We start from the raw sequence: 27,588 nt of genomic DNA on the forward strand, positions 1-27,588 counted from the left end.
CTCTAATTAAAAACAAAACAAAATTCACACACACAAAACCACCTTGCTCCTTCATCTTTCCAACACCTCTTTCCACATCACTCTTCTCTTCATACCTGTTTTCTGATCTCTCTGTCTCTATAGGACAAGAGCCTCTTGGCCCCTCTTTCCCGCCCATATCCCACATATATTTGCTCACCATAATAGTGCCAGACTTTACAGTACCAGGAGGGCCTGTGGCTTCTTCTCCACCCTCTTGTAGCAAACTGCTCCTAGCAGGGATGTGGGTGTCCATCTCTAGCTACTAGGTTTTAACAGCACAGAACTGGACCCAATTGTCCAAGTTGAGAAGGTTGAGAAGCTAAGGCTGAGAAGTCCAGTCTCGGGGAAATACAATGTTGGGTTTTGAATATTTTTTTGTTGGGGATGGGGTATCCTGTCCAATGTAGGATGTTTGATCACCTTCAGCTGTGTTCTATTCACAGAGAAATATCAGACATGGTCAAATGTCACCAGGGAACAAATCCTTTCACCCTCATGGACAGCCCTGAAAGAACTCCCAAGAGGCTCTGGGAAAAGCTTCAAGTCTCATGACCAGGCCTTGAGAATCCCAGAACATTTCTGCCCTTTTCTTTTTGTTAAGAAACCCACCAAAGCTAGACTGATATCTCAGAAGGGAAGAAACAAGAATTACTTTTCAATGGATGCCACAAGAAAGAATTCACAGCTTTTTATTTTTCATTGTGATAAAGTACACGTAACATAAAATTTATCCTTTTGACTATTTATAAAGATCACCATACATGTATGATATTGTTGAACTAATGCCACCTTCATGCATTTCCAGAACTTTCCTCATTTTCTTCCAGGCTGGAACTTTCTACCTTTTATACAATGACTCCCATTTCTCATTCCAGCACAGGCAGTTGCCTACACTTTGTGTCTTTATTAATTTGCCTGTTTTGTGTATCCTATGGAAGATGACTCACGTGGTGTTTGCCCCTTTGTCGCAGGCTTAGTTCTCTTAGATTAATGTTTTCAAGGTTCATCTGTATTGCAGCATACGTCAGAATTTCTCGCTAAGGCTGGAGAATATTGTAGACATCTTTAATCTCCCACAGCTATTCAATTTCAGAGCCTCATTGGCCCGTAAACAGAGGGAAGCAGAAATTCTGGTTTAACTTAGAGTTCTATCTTGGAAATGTTTTTCTAAGCTTGAAGTGTGGACTTGAACTGAATCAATCATGGCAATATGGCCCAGGCAGACCTAATAAAACAGGACTTGGAATTCTATTTACTCCTATTCTGTGATGTAAATGTAAGCTATAATTAGATGGGTCTAGACTAGAATGCTTATACTGTTTGTAGGGAAATGTGCTGTGTGCGTTTGACAAATTGTCATTGCTGTGTTTACTTTCGGTTGCAAGTTGCAGGGATATTATGGGCTCAATGTTTGTATTTTCCCCAAATTCACAGTTTGGAACCTAACTCCCTGGGTCATGGTATTAAGAAGCTTTTAAGGGGCCTTTGGGAAGTGACTAGGTCTTGAGGGTGGGGCCTTCATGGTGTGGATTAACAGCATAATGAAAGAGGCCTGAGGACGCTTCTTTGCCTCATTCCTTTCAACCAAAAGGCAGTATCTGTGAGGAAATGGTCTTTTCTGAATGCCCTGATCTTGGGCACTCTAGTTTCTAGACCCATTCAACAAACCATTAATAACGGTCTATGAATTACTCAGCCTAAGGTTGTTTTGTTTATTTTTGTCAGTCCAAGCTAAGACTAAAATGCAGGGCACATGAGGGAAGAGAGAAAGTGAGTAGATTTGATCTTAGCGTGAGCTACAGACCCTGAGCTACAGGATGGTAGAACTGGAAGTAAGCCTGAAGACCAACTATTCTTCGTGATTCATTTTACTGACAATAAGAACAATTTCCATCTAATAACTTTCTATGCGACTTCCACAGCCATGTTTATTGGCTGAAAATGGATATAGGTTATGAGTTCTGATGTCAGAGTTGTGCAGTACCAGAGCCAGTTAGTGGTGTGGGAGCAATTATTTCTGGGCATCTGATGACACTTACAGTATCAGCATCTTGATAGACTGTCCCTCCAAGGATGTTTTCATAAGACCAGGGGAAGAGGTCCCTCGGATGAAGGTGAGTCATAAAAATGAAAAGTTTGATAGTTTGCCATTCTACCTCCTTCATAACAGACTCTCTATAGATCACCAAAGTCTGAGTCTCTTTGTTTGAAGATACAATTTCAATTTTATCTTGAGGGATTCTGGAACTGACTTTTGGTAGCTTCATGAACCCATCAGAGAATCTGGTACTTCTGTCCACAGGGACTGTGATCCAATGGTATACCCATCAGTAGATATTCAGGAAATGTTGGGTAGGATATGGAAGAATTGTGACTTGATCTAAATTAGGCATTGCAGGTGTCAGCAGGGGCGACTACAGAATGTTCTTGTTTATAACCCTCATTCTTCCCGGATCTCACAGAGTGGAGGATAAGGAGAGAGAATGGTCAATTCAAAATTTCTCTTTAGCTGTCAAGAGAAGAGAGGGCTAGAAACTATATCTTGTTATCAGTATTTGTCTCATCCAAATCGGTAGTGTCTGCTCCCACTGGGACTACTGACAGCCTCTCTCTCTCTCTCATCCTGTTTATTTTGACTATTACACATTATTATCTGTGGTGCCAGGAATGGACATCAGGCAATCATTCTATCACTGATCTTCATGTCAGACCCATTTATTACATCATAAAATGTTTATAGTTAGTATTTTGAGTTGGAGTCAGAATCCATATCTTGCAAAGGTCAAGATTCCACTAAAAACTTGTTAACTGAATGAGTAAATGAATGGAGTGGGTGACTCTGCCCAGATTAGTCAGTGTCACCGAAGAAAAAGTGAAGAGGAAACTGCTTGACTTCCTTCCTCATGCGTTTCCAATACTGTGACTGATGACTCGCTTTTAGTTTTTACATGAAGTAAGTTCCTATCAAAAAGTACAATATAGGAGAGAAAACAGTTTCCACAAAAGTTGTGGTGTTTCTTTTCCATGGGTCAACTTGCCTCGACCATGGCTGCTCAGAAATCTGCTCGAACATTCTTCTTGATGTGTCTTTGTGGGCATTTATGAATGAGATTGGAACATGAGTCAGAAGATAGCCCACCCAAACCCCAATATGTCAGTCTTCTTCAGGCCATTGGAGTCTTAAAGAGAATATAAGGCAGAGGAAGGAGAAGCTACTTTCTCTGATTCATTTCTTTTGACGTAAGTCCTCTATAAGAAATGATGCTTAGGCTGTTGACTCTTCTGCTCTCAGACTTCTGGCTCTACCTGGAACTTTATCCCCACTTTCTTGGGTCTTCAGCATCCAGACAGCAGATATAGGACTGATCTATCACTTCCGCAGCTATGTGAAGTTGTTCTTTATTAAGGATTTGACTTCTCTGAATAATCTTGGTTTGTGTAGAACCTTATATGTATGAGATGGTTATTAGTGACTATCAACTGTCAACAGGATCTAGAATCACTGAGAAGATGAGTCTTTGGGTGTGTTTGTGACAGATTTTCTCCATGGACTTAGGAGGACCCACTCTAATTGTGGGCAGCACCATACCTTACCACCAGTGTTCATTGGTCTGTGACTGTAGTGATGTGACCAGTAGGCCCCCCCCCGCCCCATTACTGCAATCCACCATGATGGGCTGTTTTCCCAGCAACTAAAGGTCAAAACAAACCGCTCTTTCCTTGAGCTGCTTCTTGTTGAGCGACAAGCGACACAGAAATGAATGAAACAATTTCATGGGGAGAAGCAGCGTAACAGAATCACAGTGAATGGGCTCTAGATAGAGCCAGAACCGGCTTCCGACCCCAACCTTTCTAATTACTAGATGTGTGAGCTCAGGCAAGGCACTCAAATCTCCTTTGCACCGTAGCTGCTTTTCCTGCTAAGCAGGTATAATAAGTATCAAACTCATAGCTGAGGTCTTTGTTTGCCACCCAACATCCAAATGACCTTTTATGCTTTCTAATCAGGCCCACATACTTTCCTAAGCCAATCATGGGGAATGTTTAGCAATGTTTATGGAATGCATTCCTGGTTAAGGAGATATAGAGACATTTTTGTCAGTGCATCTGGAGATGAGGCTTTGAACTATTGTGACCATGTTGCGGCCACGAAGGAGCAGCGATGAGGAAGAAGCATGTGGGCCCTTATTGGCACCAGGAAGTCAATCATCCATGGAGTCACCTACCTCTGGACTTCTTGTGCTATTAGGATTTTCTTCATGGGTTACATTCTGCGGGCTGGCTTCTCTGTTTCCTGATGTGGAAAGACTCTTAAGTGATAGACTCACTGTTGTTTGGGTGCAGTGGATAGTAAATGAATTAGCCTATATAAAAGCCACCACACACAGCCTGGCATTCAGCAAAGAATCAATAAATGTTAGCTTTAATACAAATATCGCAAAATCAGTTATGTCTGTCATTGGCGATAGTTTAAAGTATATTTCTTGTTTTATTCAGTTTCTTCAGAAGATATTACAAGACAGAAAAATAAAAAAAAGGTAAGGCCAGTTGTTGTGGACAGGAAACCTTTTCTGTGTTCATGGCTAGAGGCCCAGAAATGGTACCAACAGGCTCCAGCGTTTCATATGCTTTTCACACCCCTCACTAAATTGCTGTCCCAAAGGGTTGCACCATTTTCCCTTAGGCCAGCGAACATGGGAAGGTGCCTCTTCTACTTCATATTAGCTGACTGTGAGAGTTAATTTTGATCACCAGCATGCTTGGGTTGGGAAATCCCTAGGGCAACGGGGAGGCATATCTTTGGGTGTATCAGAGTGGATGTTTCCAGAAAAGGTTACCTCGGGGAGGGGTTAGTGGGAGGGGGTGATTCCCTATCTCACAGGGTGAAGCCATGGGCTGAGATGAAAAGGTTGAAAAGAGAAAAGCAACGGAATGTTTCTATTGTTCTTCTTTTGCCTCTGGATCCGCGGAGATGTGAGCAAGCAGCCTCTTGCTTGCCAGGGCTGCCTCTCCTGCTTTCCTGCCTTCTCTACTGGGATGGGATGCATCTCTTGACCTGTGAGTCAAAACACTTCCTTTCTCCTAGGTGACTCCTGTAGTGAATTTGGCCACAACATCAAGCAAGGAAACAATTCCCCAGTGTCTGGAATTACTATTTAAAACAATCCTTTTCCAGCAGCAAAATTACAGAATCATTTTAGTTTTGTTTTTATGCCTAGTCTTAAACATAGTATCTTGGAGTCAAAATATTTGGATGCTGACTTAGGTTCTGAAGTGCTTTCTAAAATGGGCCATGGGTGTCTAGGGTCCCCTATCCCTCAGTAATATAAAGTAATTTTCTAGTCAGAAACAATTAAAGGAGTGAAATCATTTGTCTTTATATTATTCTCGGTTGTCTAGAATTTCCTGGATATATTTCCTCTGAACTTTTAAAGTTCTCTTAGGGGTAGAAATAGGAAAATGATTGGTAGCCAACACCATGGATAGAGTCATCTTACCAGGGCTCCCCCTAATACACTGCGAGTCCAAGACACTGTTTTACAGGGCCTCTGCCTATAAATGATCTGAGCCAATCCCAGGCAATCTGTCAGTTCCATTTCAATGACTAAATATTGCAAGCTTTCTTTTCCTTGGCTGTTGCATTTTTCAGTTTGGCAATAGTAAGCTAGATTTCAAAATAGCAAAGCAAGGCATGATTACAGTAGTATAGATAGAAGGGAATGCTGGCTTGGCTAGAAAAATTGTCTGGAAATAGGAAAAATAGATGACCCAATTTATTACAAAAAGAATTTTTTTAAGTTAGGAATATATATTAATATAAATATATAAATTAAAAATATATAACTGTTATAAGTATCTTTCTTTTTATAAAAACAGTTTTTTATTATTTTTTCTTTATTTTATTTTCCATACCAAGCATAATTTCCTTTCCCTTCTCTCCTCCTGTTCACTCCCTCCACCTCCTTTCTACCCCACCCCCATCCACTTTTTCTCTCCATTCAGATGGGGTAAGGTCTTCCTTAGGAATCAACAAAGCATGGCATATCAAGTTGAGGCAGGACCAAATTCCTCCCTCCTGCATCAAGGTTGAACAAGGCATCCCACCATAGGAAGAAGGTTCCAAAGAGTCCAGCTCATGCATCAGGGACAGGTCCTGGTCTCACTGCTAGGGGCCTCACAAAAGACCAAGTTACGTAGCTGTTCCCCACATACAGAGGGCCTAGGTTGGTCCCATGCCAGCTCCTTAGCTGTTGGTCCAGAGTTCAGGAGCTCCTACAAGCTCAGGTTAGCTGTCTGTGGATTTTCTCATCATGATCTAGACCCTTCCCCCTTGCTCATATAATCCTTCTTCCCTCTCTTCAGTTGGACTTCTGAAGCTTGGTCCAGTCCGTGGCTGTGGATCTCTGTATCTGCTTCCATCAGGTACTGGATGAAGGCTCTATGATAACCAGTAGGGTGGCCATCAATCTGATTACAGGGGAAGGCCAGTTCAGGCACCCTCTCCACTCTTCCTAGGAGTCTTAATTGCGGTCATCCTTGTGGATTCCTGGGAGTTTTCCTGGCGCTAGGTTTCTCCCTAACCCCATAATGGCCCACTCTACCAAGATATCTCTTTCATTACTCTCCCCCTCCGTCCTGCTCCCAGCTCAACCAGTCAGCAGCAAATTTCACACACACACACACACACACACACACACACACACACACACACACACACAGTCTTACTTAGGGTTTCTATGGCGCTGATGAAACACCATGACTTAAAAACAAATTGGGGAGGGAAGGGTTTATTTGGCCTACACTTCCACAGCACTGTTTGCCATCAAAGGAAGTTGGGACAGGAACTTAAACAGGGCAAGATCTTGGAGGAAGGAGCTGATGTAGAGGACACAGAGATGTGCTGGTTATTGGCTTGCCTCCCTTGACTTTCTCAGTTTGCTTTCTTAGAGAACCCATGACCTGCGACTGCCAGCCCAGGGATAGCACCATCCACAGCAGGCTGGGCCCTCCCTCAAGGACCACTAATTAGGAAAGTATCTTATAGCTGGATCCTATGAGTGCATTTCCTTAATTGAGGTTCCTTCCTTCCAGATGGCTCTAGTTTGTGTGTCAAGTTGACATAACACTAGCCAGTATACACACACACACACACACACACACACACACACACACACACACACTCAGTGATTTGCAAATATATGGAAGTAATTGTGCTGTCAGTCCTCCACTGGTCAGATGAGTTTGCATTGTAGAAGGATCAGTAAGAAATCTGTCATTTTCTTATGAAAGAAACCTCATTTTATTTGCCTTTTTTGCTAAAGATGATGTGCAAGGGAGCAGAAAGCTTGGCATTCAGCCCCAGAGCCTGTGGTTTGAATATTTTACATCTGTCAATGGGATTCCTTTTGGCATCTTATCAGAACACAATGAATTTGATTTTGGAGAGGCAGGGAGATGCTCCACACTGTTTTCCTTGCAACAGAAACAGCTATTGTGTGGCCCAGCGAGTCACTTTGAGCTCCTCCAGCTCACGGTCCCGTCCTCGCTCGTGAAACTGTTCATACTGCTGCCAGCTTCTGACATTTCCATTTGATGTGATTCTATTGAAAGGGAATCGTAGCACCTAAGATTTCATTTAAAAGCTGTTTATTGTAATAAGACGACACTGTGAGGGCTGCTGGTCTGAATCTCTGAGGGATGAAATGTATGAATTCGAAAAAATATATTTAGAGGGGAGAATTGGGCTCAGCAGGGAGAGGACAGCTACAGAAAAAGGGGATTTGTGTGTTATGGTAGTCCGGTCTGCCATACTGTTAGGAAGGAGAATGAAGAGAGACCTTTTTGTCTGTCCCCCTGATGGTGCAAAATCAACACCAGCACATACAAAGAGAAGAGGAGGGAGATTCTGTAAAGCCAACTGAGTCATCTGTCACTTCCAGATGTCCCCCAGTAGGATGGGCTCCCTCAAGTCAGTCACTGAAGTCGCCATCCACAACAACCTTGTCTAGCAAGACAATTGAGGTTCAGAGTAGCCTAGATGTCCGCCTTAGTTAGGATTTCTATTGCTGCAATGAAATACCATGACCAAAAAGTGAGTTGGGGAGGAAAGGGCTTATTTGTCTTACAATTCAGCATTGTTGTTCATCACTGAAGGAAGTCAGGACAGGAGCTTAAACTGGGCAGGATCCTGGAGGCAGGAGTTGATGCAGAGGCCCTGGAGGATGCTACTTACTGACTTGCTTCCTTTGGAATGCTCAGCCTGCTTTCTTATAGAACCCAGGGCTACTAGCCCAGGAATGACTTCACTCATCACGGGCTGGGCCCTTTCCCATTGATCACTAGTTGATAAAATGCATTATTGCTGGATCTCATGGAGGCGATTCTTCAGCTGAGATTCCTTGCTCCCTGATGACTCTAGCTTGTGTCAAGTTGACAAAAACAAAACAAAACAAAGCAAAACAAACTCTCCCCCCCAAAAAAACTAGGCGGTACGTTCCACTAAGCTGTCTCTTCCTTCTAGGACTCCGATACCTCACAGCTTTCACACCTATATCATCCATGTGTGGGTTTGCCTCTCCTGCTAGGAAGTCTTCAAAGAGGCTAGCAGTCATCTCTGGGTATTGGGTCCTTTTCCTGAAGTTCCTTTGCTACTCCCTGAAAGAGGTTAATACCTGGCACTTCCATATTATTAGAGTAAACAAATATGGAGATTTGTTGTGTTAAAACACATCATCAGTCTAGGGATGTTGCAAAAATTCCTTAGCAATATGTAGCTAAGATTCCTCATTACTGACTCCATATGGATAGGCACTATATGTGGCTGGAGTGTAAGATGGACATGGATATAATGCAGCAAATAAGGTCAACGAAGAATTAATATATCAACCAGCAAATGTAAACTGAAGCCTCTCGAAAAAAAGTTTGTTCATGTGTGCATAAGTGTATGTTCATGTGTGAATGTGTGTCTATACATATCGGACACCAGAGGGAAACACTGGGGATATCATTTCCCAGGAGCTGTTGTGTGTGATACTTTTTCTGGGGTGGAGTGAACAGATGTCTATCCACCCAAGAATGGGCACCAATGCAGAAGAAATAAACAATCCTACCAAAGCCCAACTTGGTGAATCAAGGGTTATTTGCAAGAGTGTTGTTGGCAAGGGATTACTTACAGGGGCATGGATGTGTTGGCTCGTTTTATTTTAACTCGACACAAGATAGAATCATTTGGAAAGATGCCAACTTAATTGAGAAAATGACTCCCACCAGTCTGGCTGGTGGGAAGGTTTGTGATCCATTCTCTTGATTGGTGATTGAGCTGAGTTTTGAGGACAGAACTGAGGTCCTCCTGTTTGCAAGATAGAGGCTTTGCTGGCTGAGATTAGAAAAATTAAGAGTTTATGTTGAGAATATGATAGATAACAAAGATCACACATCCATAGTACCTAGGCCAAGTGGTAAGATAAAAAGATGTCAGGGGAGATAGACAAGTTGTCCTTTGTTTTCCAGTGTCACCCATCCCTGAACTTCTTTGTCTAATCCCATGTCTTAGTTTTGTTTCCTGCTGCTGGATAAAATCCCCCGACAAGGGCAGATAAGGGCGAAAAGGGTAACTTTGCTTGGCTCAGGTTATAGTCCACCAGGACAGGGAGACCCCAGCAGCAAGAACTTGAAGGGGCTAGCCATGTTGCATCTGCCGTCAAGAAGCAGAGAGTGATGGGTGCATCCTGCTGCTCAGCTCCTTGTAATCCTGTATCCCCACCACGGAGTTGTGTCATCCACAGTGGTCATTTCATTCGAATGACTATAGTCAGGATCGTTCCCCACAGTCGCATCCAGACTCTCATCTCCTGGGTAATTATCCATTCTGTCCAGCTGACAACACTTACCATCACGGCCTCCTTTTTCTAGGAATTTCTTACAATCTTGACCAAAATTACTGATGTAAGAATTGCTCTAAAACTGCAGCCCATCCTGCTGATTAGTTTAGAAATGGCTCTGCCATGTAGCTGCCGAAGGAGAAAGATGCCCAGAATCTTTACCATTAAGCCACAGCCTTGTGGCTATACACAGATTAATAGAACAGGTTAATTTAAGAAAAGACCTAGCTAGGAATACACCTAAGTCAATGCTCAAACAGTGTTGTAATTAATATAGCTTCAGTGTAATTATTTGGGTCTGGGTGGCCGGAAAACGGAAAGAGCAGTCTCGGCCCACAACAGAGCAGAGCAAACAGCAGAGTCTGAGGGCTGGACAACTCTAGTCCATGGTCTTTGGAGTCTCAGATGGTCCCTTGGCTCAACTTAGCATACTCCTCCACTGTAGAGGAGTCTTGGAGATTGGTGATAGTGGACTCCCGGATGAAGTATTGTTATGGTTTGAGTACGAAATGCCCCCAGTCAAACCTTAGTTTGAATGCTTGGTCCCTTGTTGGTGGCACTGTTTGGAGAGGTGGGAGACAGTGTTTTAAGGCCTATCTTAGGGAAGATGGCCACTGTGAGATATTCTTGAAGGTTATATGTCTGTCCACTGCCCCCGTTTCTTCCCTCTATACTTGCTGTTTGCCAAAAAGTCACCAGACCTCTTCTACCACATGTTTTGGCTGACAGGAAACTTGGTCCAAGCACACAGAACCAAATGAACATACATCACACTTCCCCAGACTGTGAGCCTGGATGACTCCTTCCTCCCTTAAGCTGTGTGGCCGGTATTTGATGACGAAGCTCCCCTATTCCCCACGTCTACCTCACAGTTTTCACTTGCATTGGAAGGATATATTTCTCTGATTCATTTCTTTTTATTGGACTGGAACTTCCTTTATCAAAAGCATAATCTCAATTATTCCATGACAGTTTCTGGATGGTACTAAGTGGTGGCTGGGGTCTGGGTGAGGGGAAGACAAAGGAATTTAGAAAAATATCTTTTTTTTTTTGACAAAGCCTGCTTTGTCTGGTTACAAATTCCTGCTTTACTTATCTGCCCAGGATAATAATTCTTTTCTTCTTTTCTTGAAGACCTATCTTAATTTTGTTACCTCCACCTAGCAAGACAGATGGGCAATTTAGATTGATTATACAGATTGTGCATGCAGATGTATGAAGGAGAGAAACTGCATAATAGAGCTAAATATTACTCTGGAAATTCTTGTTATTTTATGGAAAAGGAATCAGGGGCTCAGAAAAGTGAAGTGACTTTTCTAGCTCCCAGATGATGAATGACAAAGGCAAGACTGAAGTCCCCAGCATCTGCTGATTTAAGGGGAGTGGAAAGTTCTGCCCAGTGGAAGAAGGAGGCTTTGAAGGAGGAGCAATCAGGAGAGGAAGCAGAACCCACAGGCCTTCCTGCACTACCTGCCCCTCTTGATGGCTCTGCTGCCTGTTACATCTGCTGGCTGCACTTCCATGTGACTGCTTCCTCTCATTTCTCTGTCCCTTGAGTTCACAGCGAATTCTGTGTCGTGCAAATTCTTGGCGGTTTTCTTTCCTCTTTCTCTTTCCCCTCTTTTATTTTTTCAAGATTTATATTTATTATTTATGTGTGTGTGTGTGTGTGTGTGTGTGTGTATGTGAAAGAGAGGGAGAGAGAGAGAGAGAGAGAGAGAGAGAGAGAGAGAGAGAGAGAGAGAGCTGTGTAGCTGTGTATGAGTGCCCATGGAGGCCAGAGGGAGAGAGAACATCTAGGGAGCTGCTCAGGTTACAGGTGATTGTGAGCCATCTGACTTGGGTGATGGGAACCGAACTTTGGCCCTCTGGAAGAACAGCAATTTCTCTTAACTGTTGAGACATGTCCCTAGTCCTCCCTCCCTCCCTCCCTCCCTCCCTCCCTCCCTCCCTCCCTCCCTCCCTCCCTCCCTCCCTTCCTCCCTCCTTCCCTTCTTTGGACATCATTGTATCCCAGTAGTAGAGAAGCAAGTAGGACAGAAGCTGACTGTACCTGACTGACTGCTGCTCTAGCTTGCAGTCCCATCTTGTCTACCCTCCAGGACTCTATGTTCCAGCCATAGAGTTGCCTAAAGTTTCCAAAAGGCACTATGCTCTTTCACGTATGTTATCTGCCATCTAGCACCGCTTTCTCCATGTGAAGTTTCCTCTCTCATTTCCTTCCTGCTTGAATAATCTCCCCAAGTAACACAATAAGCACAAGTAACACTGTCTCCTCAAGAAGGTCTTTCCACCATGCAGCCGGTCTGGTATTCCTCGATCAATCTACACTTTTTTTCCTTGCTTGCCCCATGTTATAGAATGGTTTTCTATTCAGTGGTTGCCTAGATTCAAGGATTTTGACTACAGGGACACCGTCTTTTGCCTTTGATCCCAGTTCCTTAGTCTGTCCCCAGACGGAATGGCGATCATTTTCTACCAGTTGAGTGGAGCAAGAACAAAGAACGCTTAGCCACTTGTAGCACTATTTCAAAACACTCCTGCCTGTCTCCATTTTATGCCTTTAAAACACATACTTTGTTTTTGGTTGTTTTTCTGGCTGTTTGACTCTGAAGTCCCCTGTTTCCCTCACATCGCTATGGGCTTCATTTCAGAGCTGCACAAAGTTCTGTCCACGCAGCCATGGGAACGGGGCTGAACGGAAAGTGCTTCCGCCCTTCTTCCGACGTGATCACAAGTCAGGGCTATATCTTAGCCTTATGTGCAGCACCTAAGGAGGCTCCTCAGTCCTCCAGTCCTGGCTGTTTCTGGTTTCAAGCGACACTATTTAAGGCAGCAATAGACTTCTTTTAGAGAAGATTCATCAACAAAGATACATTCTTTTTCACCCTAGAATGAATTACATGGGATAACCTCTCCAAACTGATATTCTTCGGCTGAAGAGTATATATATATATATATATATATATATATATATATATATATATATATATATATATAGTGATTTCTGTAACCATTTCTTCAAAAAAATTTTTAAAGGTTTATTTTCATTTTATGTATATGAGGTGTTTGTATGCATGTATGTCTATAAACTACTTGCTTGTTTGGTGCCCAAGGAGGCCAGAAGAGGGTACTATTGCCCCTGGAGCTGGAGTTATAGACAGTTGTGAGTCACAGTGTGGGTGGTGGGAATTGAACCTGGGTCCTCTGGAAGAGCAGCCAGTGTTCTTCACCACTAAGCTATCTCTCCAGTCTGTGCCTCCATCTCTAGAACGCATTCAGTGAAGACGTGCAGCTGGGAAGTGCCGCCACCCTTTCTATTTTATCTGGACTTTCCTGATTGTGTTCTGCTAGTAAATACTTGTTCGCTTTTGGCTCTATTAGGGACTCAATCTAGGGTTTGGAATACACCAGGCAGGAGTCGGACCGCTGAGCTATATCCCTCTCTGTTTTGCTGTGAGAGGAAAGAAATAATGGTTATACTGTTTTCAGCATTGATTTCTGTTGAGTAGCGTGCATGTATCTGTATGAGTGTATGAAGCCAGAAAGGGACCTCAGATCCCTTGGGGGCGGGAGTGACATGCTTGTAATGTAGTTGCTGGGATTTGAGCTCCCATTCTCAAGATTGTACAGCAAGTGTTTTTAACTCCTGAGCCATATCTCTAGAATTTATATAAGTAAACAGGATTTATTACTTTAGTCTGCGTAAATTAGATATTCAGAATATTTTAGGGTACACGGCTTAATCTTTATTAAGAATGAATTTTTCCATGTCACCCATCGTATTCCATTATGTAAATCATCCAGAGAGGTCTAGAAATTGAAGAATGAGTTTGCAAATATCAAAACAGAGAAGGCTGATAAACTGACAGAGCAATCTACAGGCCTTACCAAAGAGCAGGAGGGTAGTTCATACCCATAACAGTCTCTCTTAAGAGAAGCATAAGATAAAACGAGATGAGTAAGAAATGTGGTATACCATAATGCTGGGTAACAGTCGGTCACTGTTAACTGATGGGTTAACTGCTTCTCCTGGATTCCCTCTCTTGGAGGCTGGAGGCCTTGTTGGGTGAGGAAGCGAAGGGGAAATCTGAGTCAGCATCTTTCTTTCTCCTAGCTTTGTTGTCCTTGAGCTGAACGCTGAACCAACACTTGCAAGTGTTAAGAGGAGAAAGGAAAGGAATACGTGGAGGAGGAAGAGAAGAACCAAACGGAGGAGGATAAGGAAGACCACCAGGGCCTTAGCTTTGCTACTGGCTTGTATGAACGAGCAAATCCACTCAGGGACCGCCAGAGCTGGGTTTCTGCGCGCCAGTGTTTTGCCTTCCCCACAGCTGGCCCTGATTAGTCCAGGCATTAGCCCTTCTGGGAAGCCGCTGCCCCTCAGAAGTAAGTTCTCCTGCCCTTTGCCCAGCCTTTTGATCAGAGGGTGCTAGGCGCTAAAGCTGCAGCCTGAAAGCTGCTTCTCAGAGCTGCCCGGGAAGGCTTCAAAGGTTGGAAAGCAATTTGCAGCTTTTGTGTGCAAGGCCGCGGGGATTTGAGGAGGGAGGTGCTTCAGTTGGTAGGGGAGCTAATTAGGTCCAGGAGCTGTTTGGCCACCTCACCTTCACTTGAAAGCCCTCTAGGATGATGAGGTCGGGAGAATGGGGACCACTTTGTGCTCAGCAGCAGGCTGCTGTGAGTGGCAGATTTGGGAAATGAGGTCTGGGGAAACCAGTACTTAATGCTCCTCAGGAGATTATCCAAATGGGCTCCCCATGACTAGCTGACCTGTGGTAGGCTGGGCTAAGGCACAGTGCTATCATGCTATACAGTTTGGGGAGGTGCCGTTCTAAGTATAAATTCTGGAACTTATATGGTTGTGTTCTTGTTAATAAAAGATATTCACTCTTATCAATAAATTAACTGTTTCCATAGTAACTAACACACCTTTTTTTTTGGGGGGTGTGTGTGAGGGGAATAAAATTGATTAAAATTTTCTAAGCAACTTTCCAAGGGAATGCCGGAAAATTAAAAAAACAAAAACATTTAGATTATCTATAAACTGTGTTAATACCTGGTGATTTTTATGTGAGAAGCATATTTGGAAGATGTGCTATTTGGCCACTTTTGGGAGATACAGACTATATGATGAGCTATAGCAGGGACTTCCCTTTTAAGGTTAGATAGACTTTGCCCTAATTTTGACATTTCTACAGCTGTGTGTGACCCTACACAAGTACCTATCACTCTCAGCGTGGTGCTCTGTGGGAATAATCCTGGAATCTCATAAGACTGAATAATGAGTAAACCTCTAAGCCAGGACACCAGAGCAAATGTCCAGTAAGGTTGGCTGTTAACATATGAACATCACCAGACTTATAGAAGGTCTTGAATTTCATCACCAGCACGATAAAGTAAACAAATGAAGAAATTAACAGCCCTTTCTAGTAATTGTCCAGGTTACAAGCAGCAAGGCAGATCAACCCCAGCTCTGTCAGTCGTTAGACTTCCATCTGTATTCCACTGGCCGTGTGTAGTGGAACCCAATTCATTCCTGTTCTGGCACCAGCGGTTTAAGCAGCAGCTCTGACTGCTAGCTTAATTAGTGTATCTTGGACCTTAACTTGGGAGCCATTGGGAATGACTGGATAAATTTATATATACTTGCTCAAAAGTTAGGCTAAATGCTGCAACTTAATTATGCAAGGGATCATTACCTTGCCTCCCTCCCTACCTCCCGCTTTTTCTTCCTTCCTTTTTCTTTTTTCTCCTTCCTTTATTTTCCCTTCCTTCCTCTTTCTCTCTTTCTCCTTCCTTCCTTCCTTCCTTCCTTCCTTCCTTCCTTCCTTCCTTCCTTCCTTCCTTCCTTCCTTCCTCCCTTCCTCCCTTCCTTCCTTCCTTCCTTCTTGTGTGATTTGTGCTTTAACCTGCTTTCCCCTGTCCTTTTTATGTTCACCGCGGTGGTAAATTTACAGCCCTCTGCAATGTCCTCAGAACTCCAGTATTCTTCTGTTCTGACTGCAAATCCTCCTAAACTGACATACTACATTTCCCCTAGTAACCTCTCTGTTCTGTGCTCCTGGGCTTAGCATTTACAGATTAGGCACTGACATATGTCACAGAATACAGAGTCACAGAATGTATGGAATGAATCTCTTCTCTCTCTCTCTCTCTCTACACACACACACACACACACACACACACACACACAAACATATATAATGTATATGTATAACAAAGGCTAGCTGTATGGAAAGTCCAAGAATCCCGTTCCACAAGGCTGGGTGTCTCAGCCGGTCTTCTGCATATGCTGGAATCCTGAAGAAGTAGGCTCCAACGCCAGTGAAGGAATGGATGTGCTGCAAGGGGAGGGCAAGCAGGTGAAGAACAAACAAACTTTTCCGTCTTTCCTTGTGCTTGTGTGTCTTTATCAATGTCCAGTAAAAAGTGTGGCCTGGATTCTGAACTGTAGTTCATTCCAGATACAGTCCAGTTGACCACCAAGAGAGTCATCACACACAGTGAGCTGTACAGTGAAGATGCTGGGTGACCCTCCTGGGTGGAGGGAGAGGGAGTACACATATGGGAAGTCTTAAACAGATGAAGTAAATCTAATTTAAAAGTTATGGAAAGCATTTATGACAACAAGGATGTCTGCTTCTTGCTTTATGGGTTTTAATGCCTTTGATTAACAAAAGAAATTGGAAATGAAGGCAAAATAAAAAATAAAATATAAGAAATAAAAATTCAAGTCTGGGATCCACATATGAGAGAGACGGAGAACATGAAATCTTTGTATTGTTCCTCCTGGGTTGTCTTACACCATACATAATGCTTTCTAACTCCATATACTTCTCTGAACATCTCATTTTTTCTGTATTACAGAATATGTACCACATCTTCAGTATCCATTCATCAGCTGATGGGTGGTCCCTCCGTATCACACACTAGTCATACGAGCACTTATTATTGTCAGCCGCTCTGAAATCGGGATTTCTTTGTAAGTCCTCTGAATCTAGGCTGAATGTTTGGTTTCCTGTGAGCTACCTGTCTCCCTCCCTGGCTTCTATTTCTCATTTTTATATTTACCAGGCTTCCCGTGGCGACTCCTATTTCTATATTGATTTTGGTAAACCAGGGACTTGGGAAGAGATTTTGCCCAGACACCTGGAGCCCATGAAGCTCCCTCTTCCTGCTCGCGGGTGTCTTTCGGGCACAGTGTGCGGTCAATGTGCAGGCCGTTCTTGCGTCTGTATTGCTGTGCATTGGGCTAGTCATGGATTTCTCATCAGCTGGGGATGCATTGAGAGCCTGTGCTTTGTTCAAAGGCTCTCTCCTTCCCTAACTTTCAGGCTGTAGTCAGGTCCATGACCTCAGGCAGAGCTATGGGATGGTCCTCCTGTCACACATTAAGAGTCTCACTTTCTACCCCAAATCCGATTTGCCCTCTCTGGGAAAAAAAAAAGGCTGTTGATTTTTGTTCTTACTTTCAAAATAACGACAAGAATTTAGAAGTTGTTTTTGATGAAAGCAATGGTTTTCACTGGAGTCTACAAATGGATCTCTAGGAGTGAGGGACAAACTGCGTTTCTGTCTCTGTTGCGTGTTTGTCTCCTTTGCCCTCAGGCAGGCGTTGCTGTCCTCACCTTAGATTCCAGGAGCAAGTCTGGGAGATAAACAGCCTTCTCTTTCTTCCTCTTCTTTGCACCGCAGCATAAACAAATGTAACTCATCTCAACATAATATTCTACAACAGCTACCAGTTTGCCCTTGAACGCACCCTGGGACCTAAATTGGCCTTGAACTTGTAATCCTCATACTTTAGACTCCCAAGCTGCGGTGGCTACAAGTCTGTACTACCAGGGGTAGCTTGGATAAATATCTTCTGACAAGCCCCAAACCAACTCCCCCACCACGTAATTATTTTCTTACTGTTCAAGGCTTATTTGATCAATCCTAAGTGGCATTCTGACCAAAGCTAACCAAGAATAAATGCTTCTCCGCCCTCATTTCTGTTCCTTCTCTATGCCATCTGGGTGCTCACCAGTTGGTACTTCCCTAACTGGGCAAAGGACTCCTGACCTTCTTGTCTTCTTGGCACAGGTACACTGATTGAAATTTCTACCTCCTTTTTTTATTTCTTTTCTCTTTTAAGAAATGAATTAATTATTTAAAAAAGCAGTTTTTTTCTCATTTTACATAACAATCCTACTTCCCACTCCCTTTTTAAAGTTTGACATAAATGAAACTTGTTTTATGTGCATCATGAAATACAGCAGTTATAACTTCCTGAAACAATCTAGAACACATTCATGGCCATAAATGAAATAGGAATATCCTCTCCCAAAAGAAGCAAGCCTATTGTCCATCATTATTATAAACACAGACAATACATGCCGCACCTCCTGAAATTCCTTAGCTAAACTGCTTTCCTCATGAGAAGAAGCCTCAGGAACACTCGAAAGGATGGGTTGAAGCTGGATCTAGAAGTGTGTCGACTAGAAGTGTGCAGAAGCAATCAGATAACCTGACCATTGACACTTCAATGGCACAAGCTCAAAATCCCCTGTCAGCTCTCTGCCAAAGAAACTCACAGGCTGTGACTAGGCATGATGGCTGTCTACATCTGCACCAAAGGATCCCAAATGTTTCCTTTGCACCTTCCAATCAGTAAACATCTGGCTTTGTTTGCCTATTAATTCCTCTGCTTCCAACCCTAGAGGAGGTAGACCCAAGTTTCCTATGCTGACGCCTTTGCTGGGTGACTGCAAGAAAAGGCCTTCCCTTTGCAAAAACTGGGTCATACTTTTGTGTGCACTGGACATTGAGCTGTTGTTCTGGATTGCACTAATACTTATCATTTCGTATTTTTCAGGACTCCATAAAATAAATCAATAAGATAAATATGCTCTCTCTGGCCAGATCCCAGGAATTATTGCATCGTAGCCTGAGTGGAGATACAGAACAGGAAGGCAGCAGTCATCCAAGCGGCCCAACTCCCTTGGAGAAACATTGTAAAGGATGGGGTAACCTCTGCTCCCCGGAGTTGGAATTTGGAACTCAAAAGGCAAAACAGGACACGCCATTCCAGCCCCTGGCTGCCAAAGTCTGTGACTGCGGCTGCCAAGCATCTTCCAGGCTTGATGTGTGCTCCAGCTGGAGCTGAATGTTTCCATCTGTACAACTGCAGGTGGTTATATAATTAGCCACATACATTTGTAGCGCAGTTGAGAGAAGACTAGCAATGAACTCGCTGTTGCTTTACATCTGTGGGGTGCTGCAATGGACTGGAAAGGGGTCTGTTCTTGAAATAAGTTGATCAAAATACTCTCTGTGTTCTAAATCTTCTGAGGTTGCTTATTTCAGCAGTTATTACTGAAGCCTAAATGATTGAAATGACAGCGAGAACCAAGCTTGGTGTGTGTCTATGGTCTCTGCTTGAGAAGTTTCTGCGTCTTTCAGAAGTCTCCCACAAGCCACTTGCGTTCTCTGGAGGGAATCACACAAAAAATAGATCCCGCTGTACCTCCTACTTTCTGTCTTGTGATAAAGGATTTGGAGCTGGCATTGTATTTGACTTATGTCTTACTCTTCTAGACCACATGGGTACATATTTTTTTTTTATCTGACATATTTGCCAAGAGTGGAAAATAATTTCAATGAGATATGAGTCAAATAAAAGTAATTAAGGGGGCTGAGGAAAGGTTTTCATGAGTAAAGTATTTGCTGTGGCAGCACAAGGACCCGAGTTTTAGTCCCAAGGACCCATAAAAGTCAGTCATGATGGCAGATGCCTACAGCCTCAATGTTGTGGTGGCAGACAGGAGGATCCAAAGGGTTCCTTAGTCAGCCAGTCTACTCAAAATAGTGAGCTACAGGTTTAGTGAGAGACCCTGCCTCAAAGAAAATAGTATGAAGAAAAAACTAAGAAACGATACCCCAACTTCAATATCGGCTAATCAATCCCACACTAGTTATGTTTTAAGGGGTTATTTATTTTGGGGGGTAAAACTTACATACACCATAAACCGTCAGGAAGGGAGCCTAGTCGCTGGAGCAGGAGCCGGGAGCAGGAGCCAGAAGCAGGAGCCGGGAGCAGGAGCCGGGAGCAGGAGCCGGGACCAAGCACCGGAACCAAGAGAGCCTGATCCGGATCTGCTTCTCTTTTTAAAAGAGAAATATACCACGCCCCAGTGGGCTGGTATTTCAGCAGCTATTGGCTGACGGAGCGGAAGTCGCTCCCTGCTGCACTGTGGGCTCGTGCTTCAGCGACTATTGGTTGAGGCAGTGGAAGTTACTCCCACAACACTTCAATATCTGGCATCCACATGCACACTCATGCACACATAAATGTGCATGCATGAACACAGACACACTTTAAAAGGACAATTCTAACTGAAATTACATTGAATCTAAAAAGAGGACTGATAGTATCATGATGTCATCAGTGGAAGATAGGGTTCCACTTAAAAACGGGGTTCTGGTTCAGTTCATTTCTACGCTTCCTTGTTTCTACAGTGTATGCAGGAAAGAGAACTTAGAACCCAGTGCCTTGATATTGAGGTAAGAGATGTGTTAGGGTCAGAGAAAAGGCAACACATCTCTCCACTCACTGTTCATGTTACCTTCCCATTTATTCAGACCTGGGTAAGAGGATGTGATGTCAGGTGTGTCCTGAGAATGTCTGGTAAGATTGTTCTAATTGTCTTGACATATGTGACTTCTCCAGCCCTAGCTTAAGCGCTTTTAATCATCACGGCCAAAATGGGAAGATGCCTCCCAGAATGGCCTTTGATCTTCATTTTCTGTCAGTGTCCGAAGGCAGTGACGGCTGCTTCCTTTCAGTCTCCAGCCAACAGAAAGCTGGCTGAACTCCCATTGGTAGTCAAAGGACAGTGCTGGCTACCAGCCACCGGACTCACTGATTGGTATCCAAATGGGCATCATAATTAAAATAAGAATTTATTAAAATGTTTGGAAAGGCGCAGAATGACAAGGCCATTCTGTTCTTTAACATTTGTTGAGGCTTCTTCCTAATCATTCTTAGGACTGGAATCAAACCCTGTATTGTGATAAAGGGAAGGACCAACATGCTATCAAGGAAGGCCAGAGGCAGAAGCCAGGCCTCTATGTGCACATGAAGCATCTTAGGAGCTCTGGTGAAGCACCTGGCAGGAACACGATGTTTCCACATTTGGCATCTCAGATCCGCTGGTACCGGACCTTCTCAAACTCCGACTTTCAAGTTTTTCACTTTAGTGATGAAAGCATCTATTTCCCATAGCAGCAGGGGGTGGAGCTCCTAAAAGTGTCTTCTGAGCTAGAGTAACATGTGATGAGTCAGAAAGGAGACCGGTTAGAATTTGAGATTGAACAAAGCCAAGGAAGGGGTTTCCTGAATGCCCTTTGCCAAGAGAAAGTAGTTGAAAAGCAGTTAGATTGGTTCGTTTGTTTTGGATGCCAAAGTAGAGAAGGGAAAACCCCAATGAATCACTGAAATGACTAATTAAAAATTAAATGATTAATTAAAAATCCTGAAGCTGGAAGGAAATTTCTAAAAGCTTCATGTATCTTGACTCTGTGCCCTTAGTTCCCATCTTCCCTTCTAATGCATTTGGTTCATGGTTGCTGGATGAGTCTGCCTGGATACCATTTTTTTTTGTATGACACTCTTCTGGCTTAAAAATCTATATGAGTGGCTTATTGATCCTAAGAGGAAGACAGGATCCATTGTCTGGCTTTTAGTGGCTGTGCTAGGCAGGGCTCCGCCTCCCTCTTAGACCCTACGAGTCCACAGACTCAAGGTTTCTGTTCCCCTCAGCATTCTGTGGAAATCCTCATCAGCTTCTCCTTGAATAGGCAGTTCTCCCTCGCCATATTTGAGAATGACTTCAGAAACAGGTTTAAAGCACCAGCACCACATTTTCATGCCTCTCTGTCCTCCTAGCTGTCTGCTGAGGTCCTGGTCTGCTTTGCAGGTTAGTTCAAGACACAAAGCGGCCAACATCGGATGAACGGAGGTAAAAGGAAAAGGACATTCTGGCAAAGACCGACAGACTGAATATGAGCAAACTGCCTGTCAGAATTTGTGTGCTCACATTGGGTCTAAGTCACCTATTATTGCCCAGTGCAGCCACACACAATACTAATGTTTTTCATTGGAAAGGTACCAGCTTGGAGGCTAGAAAGATTGGAGCCTAGACTCTCCTTTACGGAATGGGGCTAGAACCACTGGCAGTAAGTCAATCCTTTATCCCTCTCTCCTTTAGCTTCTTTGTTTGCAACATGGGACGTGTTTTTTTATCTTGCAGTAGAAGTGATAAGCGATAAGCGTGAGGTATTTGACACATAGTGAGTAGTTAATAGATGCTAATTGATTCTTTTCCCTGCGTTTGGGCGGCCGAGAGAGAGGATGGAGAGGTAGCTGCTATGTAGTAGATGCTGCCAGCATCTGGTCATTCATGTTTCCAACTATGCAGACCTCTCCATTCCCGTGCTTGAGGATTTCCTACCCAAGGTATGTATTTCCTGCCCTTGTAGTGCACTGGAAATGCCAGGGAATTGAGACTCTGCTGGGGCAGCTTTCAGCCCACAACTTTGGAACTGCTTTATAAACACAGCTTCTTCATCCCTTGGGTGTGATAACTCAGAGGCAAGGTTTACACCAACTCTCAATGTGAGTCTGCTGGATTAAATTCTAGGCACCCAAGGTCGGAGCTGGCATGGCAGCTGCCTCCCTAATTACCAGATGTCTCCCCCACGTCTCATTCACTCCCTTACCCATCTTCATCTCCTGAGCTACTTGCTTTTGGATCTCTATCTCAGGACTGATTCTTTTGGGAGAAGCCAAACCAAAAAAGACACTTAGTCTCTATTTTCTTCACAGCTCATCCCAGTGGGAATGGTCTGGCTGCTCCCAGCTGCTTTATGAATCTGGATAGCAGACTAGGTATATCATCTCGGTCCTCATAAGGCACACTGTCATCGTACAGCATAAGAAATGTGACAGCAGCAATAACATGCTACATCTTAGTCACTCAAATGTGTAAACTAATACAACCATCAGGCGCCTTCCACATCTCTGATATTAAATGATGACTGAATTATTGATAACCAGTCCCACGCTCCCTTGGATCAAATATTAATACAGCAATAGCTTGCCTGTGGTGACTGGATCCTTTCTGACTGATTTCAGTGCTCAGCAACCCAACCACGTCTTTCACCTCACCCAAGATGAATTGGGTACATTTCCGAAAGATAACTCAGAGAGACGGAATGTGTAACCAGTGGCTGTTGTGTTCTATCAGAACTGATAACATGGCAGACTCCCTTGGGACAAGTGTCAAGCCCGAAAGAAGGTTTTCAATCCTTCTGAGACTTTCATTAGAGTCTACTATAGAGTTTGCTTTTGCTGATGTATTTCATGATGCCATTTAAATGGGAAATACAAGGAATGGGCATGGCAGATCTGGAGCAGGCTTTCCACCTGCACGTTCCATACTCAATATTTGTCATAACGATTTCAGTTTCTATAATCGCCCCTCCTCTGGATTCTGTAGCATGTTAATCCTGAGTATTTCCACTGCTCTTATGTATGGTTTGTATAATGAATTTGTTAGCTCCTGGATCTTCTTTCATTCTCCTTAAAGTATGGAACTCAGTGTTATGGACATTGAGCTATTCTCTTTCCAAGGATGTTCTACCTTGTTTAGTTTTGTACCTTTGGCACTTAAGGAAGAACCTGGACCACTGGTGTGCTTAGTTAAGACTTACTGAATGACAGCATATGGTACTGAATGCTTGCGACACTGAAGGCTGTGGTCAAAACGTCTTTCCATCTCTGAAAAGTCTAGCTGCTGAGGGGTGCTTAGCTCGTATTCTTATTCTCTCTCTTCTGCATCACAGATATTCTCTTTAAAGATTTAAGAAGGAAGGAAAATATACTAAGTGAGCCCCTTTCAAAGACATTGAAGGAATGTTTGATCTTTTATTAATGTTATTAATAGTTCCACACCTTGTCATTCAGTTGGAATCTATGGAACCTTTACTATAACCCAAGCACTGTGTAGGTTCTTGGGATATGAAAGACCTCTCACCACGCATCGGCTCATGCTTCTGTTTAATGCAGCCATTGGTGGACATAAACCAGAGTCACAGCCATTAATCAAGCTCCTTAATGTGTTTCAAAGCCAGAATCAAATGGAGTTGCTGGTTCTGATCAAATGTTATTTTCAAATTTATGCCAACCACAAAATTAGAAAAGTAACAGTGAATAGCCTCTAGGCATAGACCACTGTGCTGTTTAGGAATTGGAGTGCCAAGAGGGGGCTGACTTATGTAAGTATTTGCAGCTGTTCTGTGAAGGATGCACCTATGTTTCGATGTTCAGATAAGAAAGTTTGTGAGACTCATTTCACAGTCAGTAGGAAGTCATGAGATCTGGGCTATGAATTCATGGAGGCTAACAACTGCATTCTTGCCTGCTTTTTTGCTTACTTCCTGTGTTCTCTTTCTTCCCTTCCTTCCTTCCTTCCTTCCTTCGTTCCTCCCTCCCTCCCTCCCTCCCTCCCTCTCTCTCTCTCTTTCTTTCTTTCTTTCTTTCCTTCTTTCTTTCTTTTTCTCTTTTTTGTTCTGTACTTTTTGTTGACATTTAGTAGTTCAAAGCAAAATTTGAAGTTAGGAAACATGAAATTAAAATGACGTTTCATAAATGTGGAATATAAAAGGATTATTAAGACTAATAGAGCATGTATCAAAAACATTAAACAACTTCATATGTACTTTGGTTCAAAGTCCATTTGCTTTATCACAAAACATTTATCTGTTCAAATTTATTATAATTTTATCATAAAAATATGTAAGTGAAAAGCAACACAAAGCTAAATTAACCAGTTGTAAATTCTATATATCTCAGTAAACATCTATATAGTTACAATGGTCATTATAAAAGTATGGAAATTTGCATTGTAGTTTACATTTTTTTCTGTCAAATAATTTATACACTTTATTTATCTCCATAAAACTGAAAAAAAATCTATGACAGAGTTAAAACTAAAAAAAATGTTAACTACATTTCTTCTTTTATAACTTGATTGCCAATTTATTAGTAGAAAAGAAAGAAGCATAAAATCATATGTTTATGATTTCACATAATATAATACATGAAAAAGAAAGAAGGCTATTTGGGAAAAGGAAAGGTTTTAGCAGAAGGGAGAGGAACATGGGAAGGTTGCAAAATGAATGTGGTTAAAGTACATGATATACTTGAACAGAAATGCCATTATGAGATACAACAAATTCATAGCAATGCCCAATAAATATACATTGATAGTATTTTTTCATAAAAGAATGCAAAGGCTATCTTCTGAACCGCTCTGGTATTTTTAGGTAGGGTGTATCAGGAAATTCTATAGGAATGAATTCTGGATGGGCGAAGCAACTTGTTTTATGTTGCAGGGGCAATGCGTCATCCTTCTGTGGCAGGAACACAACTCCCAGTGATTTCTGCTGTTCCATTCTGTTTCCTGGCAGTCTTGCTCATTAGCCATTGTGTCTATTTCCCAACCATTTTTTATAGAATCTCCTCTTCCTAAAGTACAGAAAAAGAAAACAAAAATCTTTCTTTTGTCTTATGTAACCTCATACAGCCATTATAGAAATCAGAATGGAAGTTTCTCAAGAGATTAAAAATAGAACTACCACATGACCCTGATATACGACTCCTGGACAAATAGATACACAAGCTCAACTATGCTTATTATTACGACTTTGTTCACAATAACACAGATATGGAATAAGCCTAGATAGCCATAAGCAGATAAATGGATTATAAGAATGTGCTATTTTATCCAGCTGTAAAGAAAACTGAGACCAAGGCTCTTTCAGTTTCAGACTCTTCTTGTTTTCTGATTGTTCTTCATAGCACTTTTCAGTCTTAACAATTTATGTGGGAGAGCAGAAAATGGCTAAGCTAGTTTGATCATTTCTGCCTGGGAAATGGAGTGAGTAAGCAAGTGTTCTCTCTTCAAAGAGACTGTGGCTTCTCTTTCAAGAACTGTCTTAGAAGGCTAGCTAAGAGTATACAGACCTCTTAGCCTTCTGAGAATGCACAGACAAGTTGACTCTGCTGACTTTTGTTCAGTGCTGTGGCAGAGGATAGGAGGTAGGCATGAAATTCTCTTAGAGGGTAGTCGTGATATCTCTTCTTAAAGGATTACCTCCATATTGTTTTCTATAGTTTCTGGACTTTCTGTCTCTCAAGAATGGTTATGGTTAAAAGATATTATCTCATAGGCATTTTACAGTGATCTGATACATTAAGAACCTCTGTTGGCATGAGAGCAGGACCGCTCTCTGGTGCTTAGCTTGCTTTTGGTAACCTGTTCCCCATGCTGGTCCTGCCTTGATGTGAGGGGAGGAGCTCCGTTCTGCCTCAACTTGATATGCTATGCTTTGTGCAAGCCTATGGGAGGCCTGGCCTTTTCTGAATGGAGATGGAGGAGGAGTAGACGGGGAGGGGGTAGATGAGAAGGGGATGGACAGGAAGAGAGGAGGGATGGGAAACTGGTTGATATTAAAATAAACAAAAATGATATTTAAAGAAAAAACCAGCAAGCAAAACAAAATAGACCAAAGAACCTCTGTTGGTTCATCCATTTTCCTACTCCTGTCTTTGACCACTCTCCTCCTCTTTAACGTAGGTTAACTTGGTGGCTCTTCACACAACATAATGACATAACATAGTGAAGTAATGCCACATAATTTCAAGTTTCAAGTCTTAAGAAGACACAGGGATTCATGCCTTTGCTTTCTCAGGAGCTGTTATCTATAACTAGATACATTTGATTGCCTTTCTGGAGATACTATCTGAAGAGGCAACTGTGCCTCATTTCTTATCTTCCGAAGTCCCTTCATAATTGCTGATATTCCTCCTAGAAGGTCTGAATTAAGATAAAAGCAAGTCTTAGTCCTTTCCCCCCCATATTTATAAACCTTTAAGCTTTCTGGGGAAAGAAGCCATGTGTTTCTCAGTTTTACATATCACACAATATCCAATATTAAACTTGTGATCCACATTAGGTAAAAATTCAAGGAAGACTCTCCGAGTGACTAATACACAGAAATTTACCACGTCTAGCTTGGGCCACACAATAGATGGCGATTCTTTCCAATGTCTAGCTCCTTAGGTTTTACCTTGTATTTTATCTCTGGTGAGAGAGGCAAGGAGAAAGGAAAATTTTGAGGTCTCTACAGAGCCAGCTCTATTTCAAACATTGTCTAGTGGATTTTCATTCAGCCCTGTGAGGCAAGCATTAAGCTGTGCACACAGGGCCACACAGGTGGTAACTGGCAGAGCTGCTGTGTTGACTTCAGGAAGTCAAGTCCTGTTGTTTTCATTACATGGTGTTTGCAGTTGTGCCAGGCCTCACAACAATTTTCACAATGTTTTCTCTAGCCCTCAGGCCAACTCATTTTCTGTTCGGATTCCATTATAATGAGATGGGGACATTTTTAGAATATGTAATTCTTATTTACACGGTGCCTTTTTTCTTTCATATACTGACAGAACTCCAGAGATTGAGACAGTCAAAATGAAGGCTCATGGCAGATCAATTCAGAATGAAGACACAGCAGTTCTGGAATGGCCCCCAGAATCAACTGGAAAGACGGGCTTGATTTTACTCTTAACTCCTCCCCACCACCA

This window comes from Myodes glareolus, chromosome 19, assembly GCF_982192425.1.
Source record: "Myodes glareolus chromosome 19, mMyoGla1.1, whole genome shotgun sequence".
Taxonomy (NCBI): domain Eukaryota; kingdom Metazoa; phylum Chordata; class Mammalia; order Rodentia; family Cricetidae; genus Myodes; species Myodes glareolus.